Source organism: Phyllobates terribilis, unplaced genomic scaffold (genome assembly GCF_046119375.1).
Source record: "Phyllobates terribilis strain yellow unplaced genomic scaffold, ASM4611937v1 Scaffold_5__5_contigs__length_657084704, whole genome shotgun sequence".
Classification (NCBI taxonomy): Eukaryota; Metazoa; Chordata; class Amphibia; order Anura; family Dendrobatidae; genus Phyllobates; species Phyllobates terribilis.
Window position 1 is genome coordinate 221,335,948 of NW_027362765.1, and position 18,162 is coordinate 221,354,109.

Genomic DNA, 18,162 nt, shown 5'->3' on the forward strand with positions numbered 1-18,162 from the left:
CTGACAGCGCCATTTACAGCGCCATTATAAGAGCCCAATGGCACCCTCATGACACAATTGCATGGTGCAGATGAGTTGTAATGGCAGCTGGGGGTTGGCTGAAGATCCTATGGCTTCCATGACAGTACTCCTGTGGCTGGCATTCATATGAGACCTTGATTTTTACTATATACTGCAATACAGTTGCATTGCAGTGTATAGTACAGGCAATCTGACAATGACAGGTTCAAGTCCCCTAAGGGGACTATAAAAATAAAGGGCAAAAAAGTTTTAAAAAATTCAAAAAGCCTCCTTTTTCCAGTATTAAAAATATTAAAATAGGCATATTTTAAAGAGGTGACTCTATCAAAATCTTAAATTAATTTACTAGAATAGTAAATGCTGTAAAGGAAATTGAAACTTCAGAATTGTGGGTTTTCTGTTGCCACATCACCGCAAAAAGATCTAAATGTATCTACCTTGAAATGGTATTATTAAAAAGCTCATCTCTGGGTGCAAAAAAACAAGCAAAAATGAAAATATTATGAGTCTTGAAACATGGTAGCACAAGCAAGAGTTGTTTTTTTTCTGAATTTATTTTTGCTTCTTAAAAAACATACATGTTTGGTATTGCCGTAAACGTATTGACCTGAAGAATCATGATATGAGGTAATTTTTTTATCAAAACGATGATCACCATTAGAACAAAAGCCGAAAAACAATGTCTGAATTGTTTATATATTTTTTTTATAATTTTTCCACATTTGGAATTTTCCCCTCATTTTCCAGTTCATTGTATGATAAAATGGATGGTGTCCTTCAAAACTACAACTCGTCCTGAAAAAAAAAAAAAACCAAGGCTTCATTTGGCTATGTCAGTGGAAACGTAAAAACGTTCTGGCTCTAGGAAGTGGAAAAAACGAAAGCTCAAAAAGGAAAAATCTGGTCCTTAAGGGTTAATAACCTCTGATAGCATTTCAAGGCATGCAAGTGCGTTTATTTCTGCATGTGGCACTCATGCTCAATATTGAAGAAATCGAGATGTTATGAAAATTTAGTTTCCACTTTATCATTTGCATATCATTAACATGTCTGTCCATCCTGTCATTTCCATAATTCCACATTTTTTCCTACTTGCTGTTGCAGGTTCAGAGTTGTGGAGTGTAATGAGAAAACTGTTCCTTAAGACAGCAATTCAGGCAGTATACCCTTGTTAGACACTTGCTGTACATGCAGTTCCCTAATATACAAGCATAGGGTTAAACTTTGGCTCAATATATGTAATGAAATATAATGAAACATCAACTAAACAATATGATTAGAATGCAGTGATGAATATCTTTGTGAATGATTTAAGCCTTGAGTTTTGGGTGGAATTATCGTGTATTATGCTGATGGTAATAAAGGCAGAAAGACAATTGCAATATTGTAGGCATGGAATCAATTTAGGACCTTAAGGCTATGTGCCCACGATGCAGAAATGCTCAGGATTTTTTCCTGAGCGTTTCTGCATCTCCCTGGCAGAAAAAACGCATGCGGATTGTACATGCGGATTGTACATGCGTTTTTCCTGCCAGGGACATGCGGATGTGAAGCGTTCTTCACTGGCATTTCCGCATGCGGGTTGACAAGCGCTTTCCAAGCGATTTTAGCATCACTTGGAAAGTGCTTGTCAACTTGGTCACACTATATAAATCCATGCAACCGGCATGGATTTTTATAGTGTGACCGAAAGAATGGTAAAAAATAAATATATACTTACCTTCCGATGGCCCCCGGAATCTTGCTGCGCTCCTGTGCTGGCTGCCGGCAGATCGCGGTACACTGAAGGACCTGCCGACGTCAGCGTCGCGTGACCCGTCACATGACTATGACATCAGTGCAGGTCCTTCAGTCCATTGCGACCTGCCGGCAAGCAAGGAGGAGCGCATCGGGGGCCGCCAGAAGGTAAGTATATATTTATTTTCTATTTTATTCTTTTTTTTTTACAGTTTTCTATGGTACCCGGGTCTGGAAGAGAGTCTCCTGTCCTCTAGACCTGGGTACCATCCGCACATTAAAACGCATGGAATGCGCATCTACATATACAGTGATGCGGAATCCATGCGTTCCAATGCAAGTCAATGTCGGCGAAAACACAGCACTTCCGCAAAATAATTGGTAGTGCTGCGTTTTTTTCCGCAATGATAATCCGCAGCGGAAATTTCCACAGCATGTGCACAGCACATGCAGATTATCATTGGGGAACATGGCAGGCCTTCTAGCATGCGGTTTTTAAGCGTTTCTGCAGCGTTTTTGCCTTCGGAAACGCTTAAAAAACGCATCGTGGGCACACAGCCTCATACAATAATTGAAAGTGTAAGAAAAATGCAACTGCAAATACATTTACTCTGATTCATCATCCCGTTAAAAATAGCCAACTTCTGAATTGCATGTTGTTAAGGAGTCAACGAAGGCTGAATTTATACATACAGATTTATGACCAATAATACAAATGATGAAATTGGTCTAAATTTGCCATTTGCACCAACCAATGTATTCAGCTTTCCCAACTGTTGTAATCGTAATAAAATAGAAACATACTATTCTTTATCATAGAGTTGTATTTCAGATGCTGTTTACACACTACAATCAGGTTTTTGGCAGATAGATTCTAAAGCACGTCAGATCAGTTTTCTGGCACATGAGATAGAATTCAGTTAGATCAAATGTTAATTTGCACACAAATATTGGTCATATGGGAGAGAAATTGTCCAAATATCTGTATATATGAAGGCATTCTTAAAGGGGATTTCCCACTAACAAAGTTAATTTTAATCAATCGATCTTTAAATAATAACAAATTCCACAATTTGATGTATTTAAATAAAATGTTCCTGTGCTGAGATAATCTTATAAATGTGCCCCTGCTGTGTACTGTGTAATGGCTGTGTCTTAGGGTGCTTTCACATTGTGTTCTGTGTCCCCGTCGGGACATAGGTCCTAAAATTCCCCACAAAACGGGGTCTGGACATATGCTGTGACAAGGACCATAGACCGCAATGGTGACGGCAGAGCGAACGTGAGCTCTGCCGTGCATTTTTTTCGGGAGCATATGCCCACAGGAGGCGGACATTCAGACGTAGGCTGCTGCATCTGAGTGTCTGCCTCCCGTGGGCGTACACTCCCGAAAAAATGCACGGCAGAGCTCACGTTCGCTCTGCCGTCACCATTACGGTTTATGGCCCCCGTCATAGCATACGTCCAGACCCGGTTTTGCGGGAAATTTTAGGACCTATGCCCTGATGGGGACACAGAACGCAATGTGAAATCACCTGTGCAGAAACATGGTCTACACATACTTCAGCTCCTGGGCAGGGGAGGACGCTAAAGAGAGTATACAGACATTACAGCAGGGGATCACAGCTGATTCTTTCTAGGAGGTAAAACATTGCTTAAAAAGAGGCAGAGAAATGTTTTACCTCACAAAAAGAATCAGCTGTGATCCCCTGCTGTAATGTCTGTATACTCTTTTGCTTTCTCCCCTGCCCAGGAGATGTGGTATGATCAGACCATGTTCCTGTACGGTCAGACACAGCCATTACACAGCACACAGCAGGGGAACATTTGTAAGATGATCTCAACACATTTAACACATCCAATTGTGGAACTTATTTTTATTGAAAGATCTTTTGATTTAAAATGTACTTTGTTGGGAAAACGTCTTTAAAGCCTGCCATATACAGTAGATGGCTGTCGGACAATATGCTGCCGAGAACATGCTAACAGAAGTATATATGCTATACATTAGTATATATCAACTAAATTTCAAGTGAATACTAAAACACCATATAGACCAGGGATCTCAAACTCGGCTAAGTATATGGGCCGCACATAGAAAAAATGTGAATTTGAAGGGCCGCATTCTTTGGAGGATGATGTGAAATTTTTAATGATGCCATATTGTTTTTTTCTATACACCTTTTAGATATTTTTTTGAACATTTTTGGCTTTTTTATTTTATTCTTTTACATGGCATTCATTTTATGGGCTATGGTACAGTTTTACAGTTTTCACAAGTTTACAGTTTTTACAATTTGTATTTCCTTTTGTGTCCCCTAATTGGCCACATGCAGTGATTTTTTTTTCTTACAATTTGCACCATATAGTAATTCTGACCAACTTCTTATGGTAATGTCCCCATCTTGTAGTAGTTTCCCCATCTCGTGGTAATGTCCCCATCCTTGTCCGCATCTTGTAGTAATGCCCCCCATCCTGGTCCCCATCTTGTAGTAATGTGCCAATCCTGGTCCCCATCTTGTAGTAATGTGCCCATCCCAGTTCCCATCTTGTAGTAATGTGCCCATCCTGGTTCCCATTTTGTAGTAATGTGCCCATCCTGGTTCCCATCTTGTAGTAATGGCCCATGCTGGTCCCTAACTTGTAGAACATTCAACTTAAAAAAATTACGGACATCGGCGGCCCTCAGGACCAGGCCGCAATCATTACGGGGTCTCTGGTGCCTGCGGGCCGCATTAAGCAGCCTCAGGGGCCGCGTGTTTGAGACCCCTGATATAGACCCTTGCATGCATCAAATAAGTATAGTGAGCTGGACCTGTGTTTTTTTCTGGGGCTGCTAAGTATTATTTTTGTTTGACAAGTCTTGTTTTGCTCTATCGTGGGGTCTAGTGTTGAGCGAATTTGTTCGGCATTTCAAATTCGGGTTCGAGGTTCCGGCTTGTTCACGTCAAAACACGAACCCGAATTTGAAATGCCGAACAAATTTGCTCAACACTAATAGGGACTCTATATGGTGTTTTAGTATTCACTTGAAATTTAGTTGTAATATATACTAATCTTTAAGTTTTTTATTTCATGTTTAAGTTCACATTATTGTACTGTCAGTATATTATATTGTTCTTATTGTCCAGGGTTAATATATCATGTCTCTGTGATCTAACCTGCATGCAGCATATCATATGCACAATGCTAATAAAATAAGGAGGACCACGGTCCTATTTTGGATTATTTGGTCTGTTTCTAGGAGCTTTATGTTTATTTTTAATTGTTTTTATTCTATGTGGTTTGTGTATATATGTATTTTTTTGTATAATAAATAAATACTTATTAGGTGGTCCCTATTGTTTGCGTACCTCTTTTTCTCTCTTTAGCCTGTCCTGGATAACATTGTAGCGGATTGGAAGTCTAAATCCTGCTGATAATGTTCCCTTTAGGGCTCGCTCGCACTAGCGGATGTTCTCTCATGTGAGTGAATTGGGCCGATTATGCTAATGACACTCGGCTCAAACTCTGTCAGAGTTGGAGCCGAGTGTCACCTTCGTGTGATCAAATTCTCTCCTAGGAGAGAATCTCATCACATGGAGAATTTCTCCATTTCCTTCATTGTGTCTGTGAGCGTACATCGGACTGCACTTGGATGTAGTCTGAGTACAGTCCGATCAGACGCACCCATAGACTTGTATGGGTGCACGTGATCTGATTTGCAGAGACATTCACAGCATGCTGTGATTGTTTTCTCATGCTGAATCGGCATGAGAAAATAATTGCAGATCAGTGCTGCCCCATATTATAAAATTGGGTCGAGTGCTAATGGATAAAACCTCAGATATCACTTGTCCGAGTTATACACTAGTGTGACTGAGCCCTTGAACTGAGTATTTAAACAGCAGTAAAGATTCACAGATGTATTGCTGGCATGTAACCCTCCCATCTGGGTATGTGATCACAAGCCACATTAAGCGGTATCTGGCACAAGTGGTGATTGGCGGCGGTGTACTGGACTTGTCATACGTGTCAAGTGCTGGTGCTGCTAATGATCGCTTGTGATGATGTACCTGACCTGTACAACAGTGAATCAAGGAGGGGGACCTTCTAACAAAATGGGTTGTAAATAGTGCCACCTTCAAGGGGATACATTCTGTATTGAGGCAGGTCCTCCATGCCTTTTGTGGTTTATAGAGAAGGGGTTCCCCTTTTCCTAACTGGGGCTGTGTGGCTGAGCAGAGCACAGTGGAAAACCAAACTAAGGGTACCACTGCCTTTTTCATGTAGAATCGATGGTTGCAATGGCATGGATCACCATCCCCAAGAATAAATACTTTGAAAATCCATAAATATCTGTATAATCTTAATAGTCAAAGGAGCGGTTTATGAGTCTAGCTGCAGTGTAAGAGCTGATGAGCCGATGTGTACTCAGTCTCTGCACACCCTGTCTGATTGACTGCTGCAGCTTGTACTGGGCAGTGTGAGATTTCAGCAGCTGCAAGAGTGACACGCAGGAGCTGTCAATCAAGCAATCAGAATAAAATTTGAAGAAAAGATGATACAGTCATTCGGACATGGATTATCACTGCAAGTACACCAGCCTCATCAGGTCTAATAGATTTATTTTTGTTTGCGGACTATGTTATGAAATCTGGTGACAGATCCTCTAATGTGACATTGAGTTCACAGCACACTAGTCAATAAGACATAAATCCCTCAAGGACATTGGCGGATGTTTATATGTAAATTTAGAATGCAGCTAGATTTATGAATCATTCCTGCTCAATGATTAACACACAAATCACACAATTACACACCAAGTAAAGTAAGAGCTAATTTTAGGGATGGCAGGAAGAGGCAAACACTATTTTAAGACACTGTCTTATATTTAGTCTGCTTGTATTGTTCATAGGCCAAGCAGACTCATATACTGAATGTTCTGAGTCCTTCTTGTAGACCTGCACATTCACTTCCCTCCCCCGGTTGTCCAGCTGAGAGCTGCTTTGAGATGATTAATGTCCTGGTCACCTCCCACTCCTCCTTCAGTCTTGCTATTACATTGTAGCCTGGCACAAAGCAAGCCTGTTCTCTGACATCACTGTGTGACATCACACAGAACCAAGGTGTATGTAACAGTCATTTCTGCATGATATATACTGTATACCACTACATTCATGCTAAAATACTATCCTGTTACTAATGGCTGCTGCACATCCACGTTCTTATGGCTGCACTACTAAATACATTGGTGACATGTATGGTGTTATAGATAGACAATACTTTGATACTGTTTGCATTTTTGGTGCAGTTTTTTTGGGATATTTTGCTTTTCATCAATTCATAAAACAAAAATATAAATTTTTAATTTGTACTTCTAGGATTTACTTTTGCTTATGCCTAAGCCAAATGCAGGCTTATAGCTACACCAAAATGCAAAGTATGAACATACGCTTACCCAACAATTAGGTTTGATGTTGACGTTCATGACAAGTTTTTGAAAAACTTGTCAAATATCATGGAGACATATCAGAAGTTTTAGCCCCTCGCAGGACTCTAAGTGCTGTGCTCCTTCGGCTTTTTGCTTGGAGATATCCATATTTCTAATGTTTTCTGAAGAAATATCAAAGGAGTTATTGGGGACTTGTCAATTTCTCATCAATTGGGCTACAGCTATACGGCGACGTGTTGCGTGACACATTGTAACATTGGATGTAATGAGTTGTTATTGTGTCGCACTGTGACCTGCAGCATACTGCAACACAAAGTAGCATATGTCTCCAACTGTGTTAAATTTTTAGTTGCTGGTCCCAAGTTGGACATGACACATAGGCTGCTATGGAAGTCATACAATATCTAGTCCACATGTCTTCAAACGTGCTTTAAAAGCACATCTGTTTAGACCAGCCTATCACCTCAACTCACTAAACTAATTCTCCTCTGTTCCCTCCTAAATGTTAATCTTAATCTGCTCCTGCCTATTCATCTGTCTCCATATCCTCCATGCACCCAATAGCACACGGTAGCTGCTCCTAGACAGATACTGGATGATGACCATGTTCTACCTATTGTGTCCCCCCATTTCCATATAGATTGTAACCTTGCGAGCAGGGTCCTCACTCCTCCTGTAACTGTTGCAATGTGACATTGTATTGTTTTTATTGTCTGTACATGTCCCTACTTAATTGTAAAGTGCTGCGGAATATGTTGGCGCTATATAAATAAAAAATATTATTATTATTATACACGACATGCGACTTGCACCCAACTTGCCTGCAGCTTTTCAAATTAGTTTAGATCAGACGCAAAGGGAAATCAGCTGCAAATATAAGATGGAGAGAACATTGTAGTCTCTAGACCAGGGATGTCAAACTCAAGCACACAGAAAAATGAAAAACTTGGACAAAGTCAGGGGCCAGCCAGTATACAGTATAATGGTCCCCACATAGTCCTCCATACAGAGTCATGGGCCCCACGTAGTCCTCCATACAGAACAATGGTCCCACATACAGTTATATGAAAAAGTTTGGGCACCCCTATTAATCTTAAGCTTAATGTTTTATAAAAATTGGTGTTTTTGCAACAGCTATTTCAGTTTGATATATGTAATAACTGTTGGACACAGTAATGTTTCTGCCTTGAAATGAGGTTTATTGTACTAACAGAAAATGTGCAATCTGCATTCAAACAAAATTTGACAGGTGCATAAGTATGGGCACCCTTATCATTTTCTTGTTTTAAATACTCCTACCTACTTTTTACTGACTTACTAAAGCACTTTTTTTGGTTTTGTAACCTCATTGAGCTTTGAACTTCATAGCCAGGTGTATGCAATCCTGAGAAAAGCTACTTAAAGTGGCCACTTGCAAGTTGTTCTCCTGTTTGAATCTCCTCTGAAGAGTGGCATCATGGGCTCCTCAAAACAACTGTCAAATGATCTGAAAACAAAGATTATTCAACATAGTTGTTCAGGGGAAGGATGTAAAAAGCTGTCTCAGAGATTTAACCTGTCAGTTTCCACTGTGAGGAACATAGTAAGGAAATGGAAGAACACAGGGACAGTTCTTGTTAAGGCCAGAAGTGGCAGTCCAAGAAAAACATCAGAAAGGCAGAGAAGAAGAATGATGAGATCAGTCAAGGACAAGCCTCAGACCACCTCCAGAGAGCTGCAGCATCAACTTGCTGCAGATGGTGTCACTGTGCATCGGTCAACTATACAACGCACTTTGCACAAGGAGAAGCTGTATGGGAGAGTGATGCGAAAGAAGCCGTTTCTGCAAGCACGCCACAAACAGAGTCGGCTGAGGTATGCAAAAGCACATTTGGAGAAGCCAATTTCTTTTTGGAAGAAGGTTCTGTGGATTGATGAAACCAAGATTGAGTTGTTTGGTCATACAAAAAGGCGTTATGCATGGCGGAAAAAAACACAGCGTTCCAAGAAAAACACTTGCTACCTACAGTAAAATTTGGTGGAGGTTCCATCATGTTTTGGGGCTGTGTGGCCAATGCCGGCATCGGGAATCTTGTTAAAGTTGAGGGACGCATGGATTCCACTCAGTATCAGCAGATTCTTGACAATAATGTTCAAGAATCAGTGACAAAGTTGAAGTTACGCAGGGGATGGATCTTTCAGCAAGACAATGATCCAAAACACCGCTCCAAATCTACTCAGGCATTCATGCAGAGGAACAATTACAATGTTCTGGAATGGCTATCCCAGTCCCCAGACCTGAATATCATTGAACATCTGTGGGATCATTTGAAGAGGGCTGTCCATGCTCGGCGACCATCAAACTTAACTGAACTGGAATTGTTTTGTAAAGAGGAATGGTCAAAAATACCTTCATCCAGGATCCAGGAAATCATTAAAAGCTACAGGAAGCGACTAGAGGCTGTTATTTTTGCAAAAGGAGGATCTACTAAATATTAAATGTCACTTTTCTGGTGAGGTGCCCATACTTATGCACCTGTCAAATTTTGTTTGAATGCAGATTGCACATTTTCTGTTAGTACAATAAACCTCATTTCAAGGCAGAAGCATTACTGTGTCCAACAGTTATTACATATATCAAACTGAAATAGCTGTTGCAAAAACACCAATTTTTATAAAACATTAAGCTTAAGATTAATAGGGGTGCCCAAACTTTTTCATATAACTGTAGTCCTCTATACAGAATAATGGCCCCACATAGTCCTCCATACAGAATAATGGTCCCATATAGTCCTCTATACAGAATTGGCCCCACATAGTCCTCCATACAGAATAATGGGCCTCACATAGTGCTCCATATAGAATAATGGGTCCCGCATAGTCCTCCATATTGAATAATGGGCCCCATATAGTCCTCCATACAGAATAATAGGCCCCACGTAGTTCGCCATACAGAATAATGGGCCCCATATAGTCCTCCATACAGAATAATGTTCCCCACATAGTCCTCCATACAGAATAGTGGGCCCCACATAGTCCTTCATACAGTATAATGGGCCCCACATAGTCCTCTATACAGAATAATGGGCCTCACATAGTCCTCCATACAGAATAATGGGCCCCACACAGGCCTCCATGCTGAATAATGGGCCCCACATAGTCCTCCATGCAGAATAATGGGCCCCACATAGTCCTCCATGCAGAATAATGGGCCCCACATAGTCCTCCATGCAGAATAATGGGCCCACATAGTCCTCCATGCAGAATAATGGGCCCCACATAGTCCTCCATACAGAATAATGGGCCCCATATAGTCTTCCATACAGAATAATGTGCCCCATATAGCCCTCCATACAGAATAATGGGCCACACATAGTCCTCCATACAGAATAATGTGCCCCATATAGTCCTCCATACAGAATAATGGGCCCCACATAGTCCTCCATACAGAATAATGGGCCCCACATAGTCCTCCATACAGAATAATGGGCCCCACATAGTCTTCCATACAGAATAATGACCACAAATTAGGGCGGTGGTTCTCACGGGCTGGAGCTTGACATGCATGCTCTAGACTAACATAACAGTGGCTTTATTGGACCAATGAGTCAGATATGGATCTAAGGATTTGGTGAATTTTGAGCAATAATCAACAATAAAGCATAAAATGGAAAAAAGTCAGGTCACATACCAGAAGTTCTCATGTATGGAAACTTGTATTACTACAAGGGGTAATGTACAGAAGAAAAAATCCAGCATCAAGATCTTCAGATAAAAACATAAAGTTATTGAAAATATAAGGATAACCAATGACTAAAGAATGTGTCTGAAACGTGTTTGCTAGTTTATCCTGGCATGGGAGCTGCGTCTTTTTTATCCTCATTTTTTCAATAAATTTATGTTTTTATCTGAAGATCTTGATGCTGGATTTTTTCTTCTTTAATATTCAACCGTGACCACTTTGTCCCATCCATTTTATCTCTGCATATGCCAGGAGACTTGACTATAGAGTCTTCTCCCCATATATTGTCTACCAATTTGAGGGAAATAGCAGAATGTGCTTTACGCTAGTCAAACCAATATTGAAAGCATTGAGCAGTGATCTTCTGGCACAGCTATACACAAAGTTCTGCAACAATATGCTCCTCAAGTATTTCAATTGTATTTCTTGACCAAAGTAGTTCAGTTCTTCAGGTGAAAAGCTCAAACATTGCCTGGATCTATAGCTGAGCCTGAACATTTACTGCTCCTGACCTTTAGACTGCATCTTGAATAGATTTGCCAAATGTAGTAATTTATCAATGTTTTGGTCTCTCTAGTTGTGAAATTGGCCAGTTGTTCTCTATCTCTCTATCTCTGCCTGTATCAAGGATGCATCAGTCAGGGCTCAAAGTAGGCAAAGATGTGAAGAAGCCATAATTTAACCCTGAGCCAACAAAAGATAGATGGCATTTACAGTTTAGCTCCTGACAATTTTTTTTAAATTATGGTATATAATAATGAAATGGGCTGAGTTCACACCAATATGACTCATTCTTTCAGCACAAACTGTTCTTCTCTGGATTTCCCAAATTACTATCCTGAAGAAGCCAGGTCTAAAGTACTTAATTTTTTTTATTATAATGAATAAATACAACTTACAATACTGCAGTAGTAGTTTCTTGTGCATGTTGCTACGGGTTGAGATAGGTCACAGAGGAATTGAAGCTTTTAAGAAACTTTTTATTATAAACTTCAGTAAAATCCCACAGTTTTGAAATGAATCCATCTTGGGTTTTCTTTCACAGGGTGTTGACTCTTTTGGTCAGTTTTCATTAGCAGTCAATCTAAGTTTCTTGGTATGTGTTTTAGATGTTCTAGTATTATTACACTTTTCAGAACTTTTCTGAAGTACTGAACAAACTAAGCATAACTATATAAAGGCAATCTGATCTCGAGAACTTTGGTAGAAACATTAAGTAGGTTGTCCACTACTTTATCATTGTTGACCTATCCTTATGTCTAATTGGTAAGGGTCCCACATGCGGCACCCCCGCCGATCGGCCGTTCCTGGTGTTGTTGGCGGCAGGCCGCCAGCCGGAACTGCTTAATCGTGGAGCTGCTCTGTTTTCTGATAGTGGCCGCAGCAGGGTACTGCACAGTCGCCTCCTATTGATTTGAAAAGGAAGTGCAGTACCCTGCCGCGGTCACTATCAGAAGACGGAGCAGCTTTGCGATTAAGCAGTTGCGGCTGTCGCCGACACCGATAACAGCTGATCGGCGGGGGTGCCAGGTGTCGGACCCCGACTGATCAGACATTGATGACCTATCCTAAGGATAGGCCATCAATGATAAAGTAGTGGACAAAATTATAAGCGATACTGAGATTCCGCTCACACTTTGACCTAAGGGGCTCAATGACCAAATAAAGGTTTGCGCTGCAAATATATTCTCTTTTACTGTGTCATCACAGTTATGATACTGTTGTTATGAAACTGTGCTTACTTTTTCTGTGCTGTGACATCATTCTGCTTTTTAGCATTAAATGGGTTTTATCATAATGTTAAATGTGTAAAATTGCAAAGCGCTTGTAAAAACAAGCAACTTTGCAATTTACCTCTTTATAAGTTGTCTCTAATCTCAAGAATGTAGATATGTTTTAATTTTAATGGTTGCTGCTCATTGCCTAGGTTATTGGCCACCCCTTCAGTCTTTCAGGTGGCCGATTTCATAGGCAAAGAGTGCAGATCTTACAAGCTGTTTGCTTGCAAGTGCTTTTCTGACGCTACAGTTCCCTTGTACTTCTTCAAAGCTGCCTTACAGAAAAGGTGAGCGCAAAGTTTGTGCCTGTGGTTCAGCCATGTCACCAGCTTGATTTATCAATCTTCAGGAGTACATTGCCCCCCACTCACCCCGCCAAGCAAGAAGCAGTTGAATAGTGCTTTACTGCAGAATGAAGATGAGCATAACTCTTGAGACTGTGTCATTATTTATCTACAGGACAGGGTGTACTGTCCATAGTGGCAGACCACGAGACCTATATGGGGCTTGTGAGCTGGGGGTGCCTAGTGCTGAGTGTTATGGTTCCCCAACCTCATACACCTCCACCTTTCATTATAATCGCAACAGTATCTGCATCCATGGAATACCATTGAATGGAATGGTGCAGCAGGGAGTTGTCAGCTCCTTGCTGCACAACTCTGCCTCTGCATCTAAGAGTGACTCAGTACAACAAGCATGAAAATGTCATTAGTTTGCGCCTCCTATGTGGACAGGACTTCAGTGTGCTCTCATACTGAGTGGGGGGCTGAAAGGCTGAAAGAGCCCCTCATAATGCTTGTGAGGGACATCACATTGTGTGTGGGCACTCACGTACTGCCTGTTGGACTGCAAGAGACATCAAATTGTGTGTGGGGCTCCTCATACTGCCTGTGGGACTGTAAGAGACATCAAATTGTGTATGGAAGCCATCATACTGTGTGTGGGCCCTCATACTGAGTGTCGGTGGACATCATATTGTATGTTAGGGCCTTCATAATGTCTGTTTGGGCTGTGGGGGACATCATATTGGGTGTGTGGGGCCCTAATACTGTATGAGGCACTGTGGGGACATCATACTGTGTGTAAGAACTGTCATACTGTGTCCAAAACTGTGGGGGCTCTCATATTATTTAAGGGGCTGTGGGGAACTTTATACTATGTGCAGGACCTGGGGGCCCTTAAACTGCCTGTGATGGCTGTGGGAACCATCATATTGTGTGTGGGGCCCCTCAAACTGCAGTGGGAGACATCATACTGTGTGTATGGACCCTCATACTGCCTATGGGGGCTGTTGGGACATCATGTTGTGTATAGAGGGCTGTGGGGTCCATCATAATGTACACAGTGCTGCTCACCATTATTGGCACCCCTTCATTTTTTTCATAGACTGTACAATATCTTCAAGCATAAATGGAAATGTACCAAAGTTATAACCTCAGAATTTTTAATTAGTGGTCCAAAGTAATACAACAATAAAACATTGTTTTTCAACTTCCATGTTGCAATTTCAAAGAAAAAAACAGAATAAACAGCATGTGCAGCAATAAAGGCACTCCTAATTAATACTTGGTTGCACACATTTTGGCACTGATGACAGCCTCCAAACATTTCTTGTACCATCTATAAGCTTTTTACACTTCTCAGCTGGAATTTTCTCCCACTCTTCCTTTGCAGTTTGTTCAAGCTCTTGAATGTTTGCAGGGTTCTTTTTCCCAATGGCAGATTTCGGCCAATACCAGTGACACAACAAGCTTTAGGTTTTTCTATTTTCCCTCCCATTGTTTTTTGTTTTAAATTATTGTTTCTAATTTTTTCTTTTGTATTTAACACGAGTGCTCTACACAAAAAAACTGTTTCATTTTTTTCAGGAGCTATTCCACATTATGTACTTAAACTTTATGGGTGCCAATAACGATGAGCAGGACTATATAGGTGAGATGTAGGAGCCATCCTACTGTGGGGGGCACCTTAGGGTAATCATACTTTGATACTACTGGAATAATCCTTTCTTAAAACTTCACAGTGTCATTTGATGACGGCACTGTGAACACTCCTGCAGTGTAAAATCAATGTGACTATTATCTCTGTGCTGTGACTATTATTTGTGTGTTCTTGGAACATTGGAAAATATGTATTGTGACAACAGTAACTTTATTATGCCTAGTTTGAACTGGCCCTCGGGGAGTAGATGAATCCCCCGGTGGGCCCTACATCCTCTCTTTATGGACAGTGGTTGGCTTGATACACTTGATCTCCTGTATAGAGACAAAGGCAGCATCTCCTTATTCATTTTCCAAATTACCCAGTTTATTATATAGAAGCATAGATAAATTTGTGAATGATGGTAATGTAATATTTTTAAGTAGCTGAACAGTTGGTCCCCAGACTCAATGTTACTTGTTGTACTTTGGCACCCCAGTATAGCACTGCTGGGCAGTCATATCAGTGTTTATTATCCCTCTACCACCACATCACTGTATTAATTATCACTCTGACTTCATTGCGTTTTTATGTAGTCCTTACTTTTGTATAACCAGTCCTGACACCTCCACAAAATGCACAAAGTAAAGAAAATACTCTATTATCAAACCTTCTCACTTTAGTTTCTGGATCAGTGGCTCTCTCTGGCACTGGAGAATAAGGGTTGGAGTAGGTATAAATTCCCGTTAACAATAAGTCAAATAAATGTGGGTGACACATCTAGGTCCAGATCTGAATGTGTCACCCATGCTCTATGACCTGTGTTGCTAAGCGATGGACCAAACATATTCGGGCCAGTGGTTAGCAAACAGCACAGCCTTTTCATTATGGAAGTATGACATTTATCATAGAGTGTGACTATATTGCCATTATATTAAATTTAGGAAATTTCACGATCATCCTAAAAAAAGAGGGATTTTCATTCAAAAATTTTTTTTGCATCTTACCCTTATTAATCATGATGGCACATGTAGGACCACAGGAGAAGTATTGGTCAAGTTGTACAGACAGAAATGTGAAGAAGTGAGCAATGATTGCTGTAGTTCATTGAGGAATCAAGGGTATGAAGGTAAACAGAGATATGATGTAGGCAGGATCCACAACATGGAAAGCATTGTGAAAGAACCAGCTCCTTAAATTACATTTTGTCCAGGCAGCCAGTGTACAGGCTGGCAAAGAGCAGCAGCATTAGTAAACCCATTAATCGTTACAGCTGTCTGTCAAGTGCATTGCCAGGGATCAGCCTTGCGTTTCTGTTCCTGTGCACTTACAGTATATGGCGCTTGTTATTGTGTTCACGTATTTTCTGTTTGGTATATTTTTATATCTCACTGAAAAACATTCACTGTATCTCTGCTTTTATTGCAATTGGCGTAAGCGATTAGCACAAGTTAATTAGCAACTAATCATTAATCAGGGTCTTGCTGGCTAGAAGGAAAGATTAATCCAGTGAGCGAACAGCTTAATTGTGTAGAAAATGACACCATGTATTCTCTCTGGACAAGACCTATTGGTCAAATCACATCCAATACATGAGAAGCTCATAAATCTCACACTAGTCTTGGTTCTGCTTCTAGTTTTATGTGAGCCCAACCACCGGGACCCCTATTGTCCCTGAGAATGGTGCTGTGGATTGTAAGTACGGGGCTCTGCAGAGTCGAGTACGAGTACGAGTCTGTTTTACAAGTGGCCAGTATGTGACCACTGCAGGCAATCACTAACCTCAGAGGTCACATGACAGACTACTGGCATCATGCAACAGTCACGTGCAGACATTTTGCAAATACCAGAACCTGAAGAATGCCAGAAGCTCTGCGCTCAATTGATGGGAAATGGAAGCGGTGAGTATTTGCTGCTGTTTTTTAACTGGATAAATCATTTATAGAAGAACTCCAGCTAAATTTTGCCTGAATAGTGCAACATAGACTAAGATTTAAGAAAAACTTACAGGCTTTTATGTATGCATTGTATTTATCGTTTTAGTTGGTGTGCCATTTATGGGTAAACTGCCATTCTGATACTCTCTTCAACTCTGATAGTGTTCCCCTAATGGAAGCAACTTTTCTCATCATCCCTCTAGCTTTGTATATTGTCAAAGGGGCAGAGTCTCATCAAACTGCACTTTCTCTGCTCTTTGTCCTGTCTGATGGCAACCCTGATTGTTACATAGTTAATACAGTTGAAATATAACACATTTCCATCAATTTCAACTGAGGGATGGTAAAGGACAAAGGGAAGGGCACATGAACAACCACAATGCATGATTCTGTCTTTCCCAAAAGAGCAAATTTTCCCCTCCTGATCCCAATTGTTGATCCACATTCAGAAAAGTGCTTAAAGGGAATCTGTCACACCCTGGGACTTTTCAGACCGCTAATATGGACATACAGGTGATAGAAATGTGAATCTATACTTACCTGTATGGCCCATATTTGCGGTCTGCTTTCTGTGTAATCGCATTTTTATTAAATGATTTCTGCTAAGCTTGGCGTCCCCTGAAGGCCAAGAAATGCCCACCTACTAGCCCTATTATCATACTTACCCCACCTCCTCTGCACGTCACAGGGCCCTGTGACGTGCAGTTCCTGGGCGGATCCCGAGCCTGCGCTGCTTCCTCTGTACGGACGGCGCTCTTCTCCTTGCCGTCCGTACAGCCTTGTGGAGCAGGGAACTTGTGCGCAGGTGCCGGCCTTCCCAGCGCCTACGCACAAGTTCCCTGCTCCACATATACCATGTAATGATTATACTAAACCATGACTTATCAAATAGGCCAAGTGATCACTGCCCACTGCCCTGGGTGGCGGATTGCATCGCTGTGGTTGGGCAGTGATCATTTGTCCTATTTGGTAAGACATGGTTTAGTATAATCATTACACGGTATATGTACAAGTGTATCAGTATGCTGCTCACGTTATACTTTACTTATAGTGAATCTAATGACAATGTATTCTTTCACAATGATGTGCTGTCTTCTTTGATTTTAATCGTATAGTGTTCTTTGCGCATTTGCTCTTTTATCCTGTTATTGATATACTTAATAAAGTTTTCTATTTTTTATATGTTAACCAATTCTGTCGTTTTTTGGCCTCATGGCCACGCTCTCTTTTACCACCGTTGTCCTATTAGCATCGTTATATTATATGTATGTCAATTACATGGCTATTTCTTATATGCTGCTATGTTCTTTGAGTCACTTAATTCACATAATTACACTGCAGAGTCTAAGTATATTTTATGTGTTGCAGCCTCAGCCTGTCGCCACTCCCTCCTGCTTGTGATAGGCTTCTCTCTGTCAGCTATTACAAGCAAAAATTAGAGGAGAATCTGCAGCTAATTATTGTATGGACTCACTATTACTGCATTCACAAATTGAACAAATATGATGGAGCTAATGGACGAAGGAAGTGTCTGAAAGCTGCCAAGAGGGATTTGGTAGGAGAATGTCACATAGTGACTAGGGACTGTGGGCACCTATCCATTCCCTCAAACTA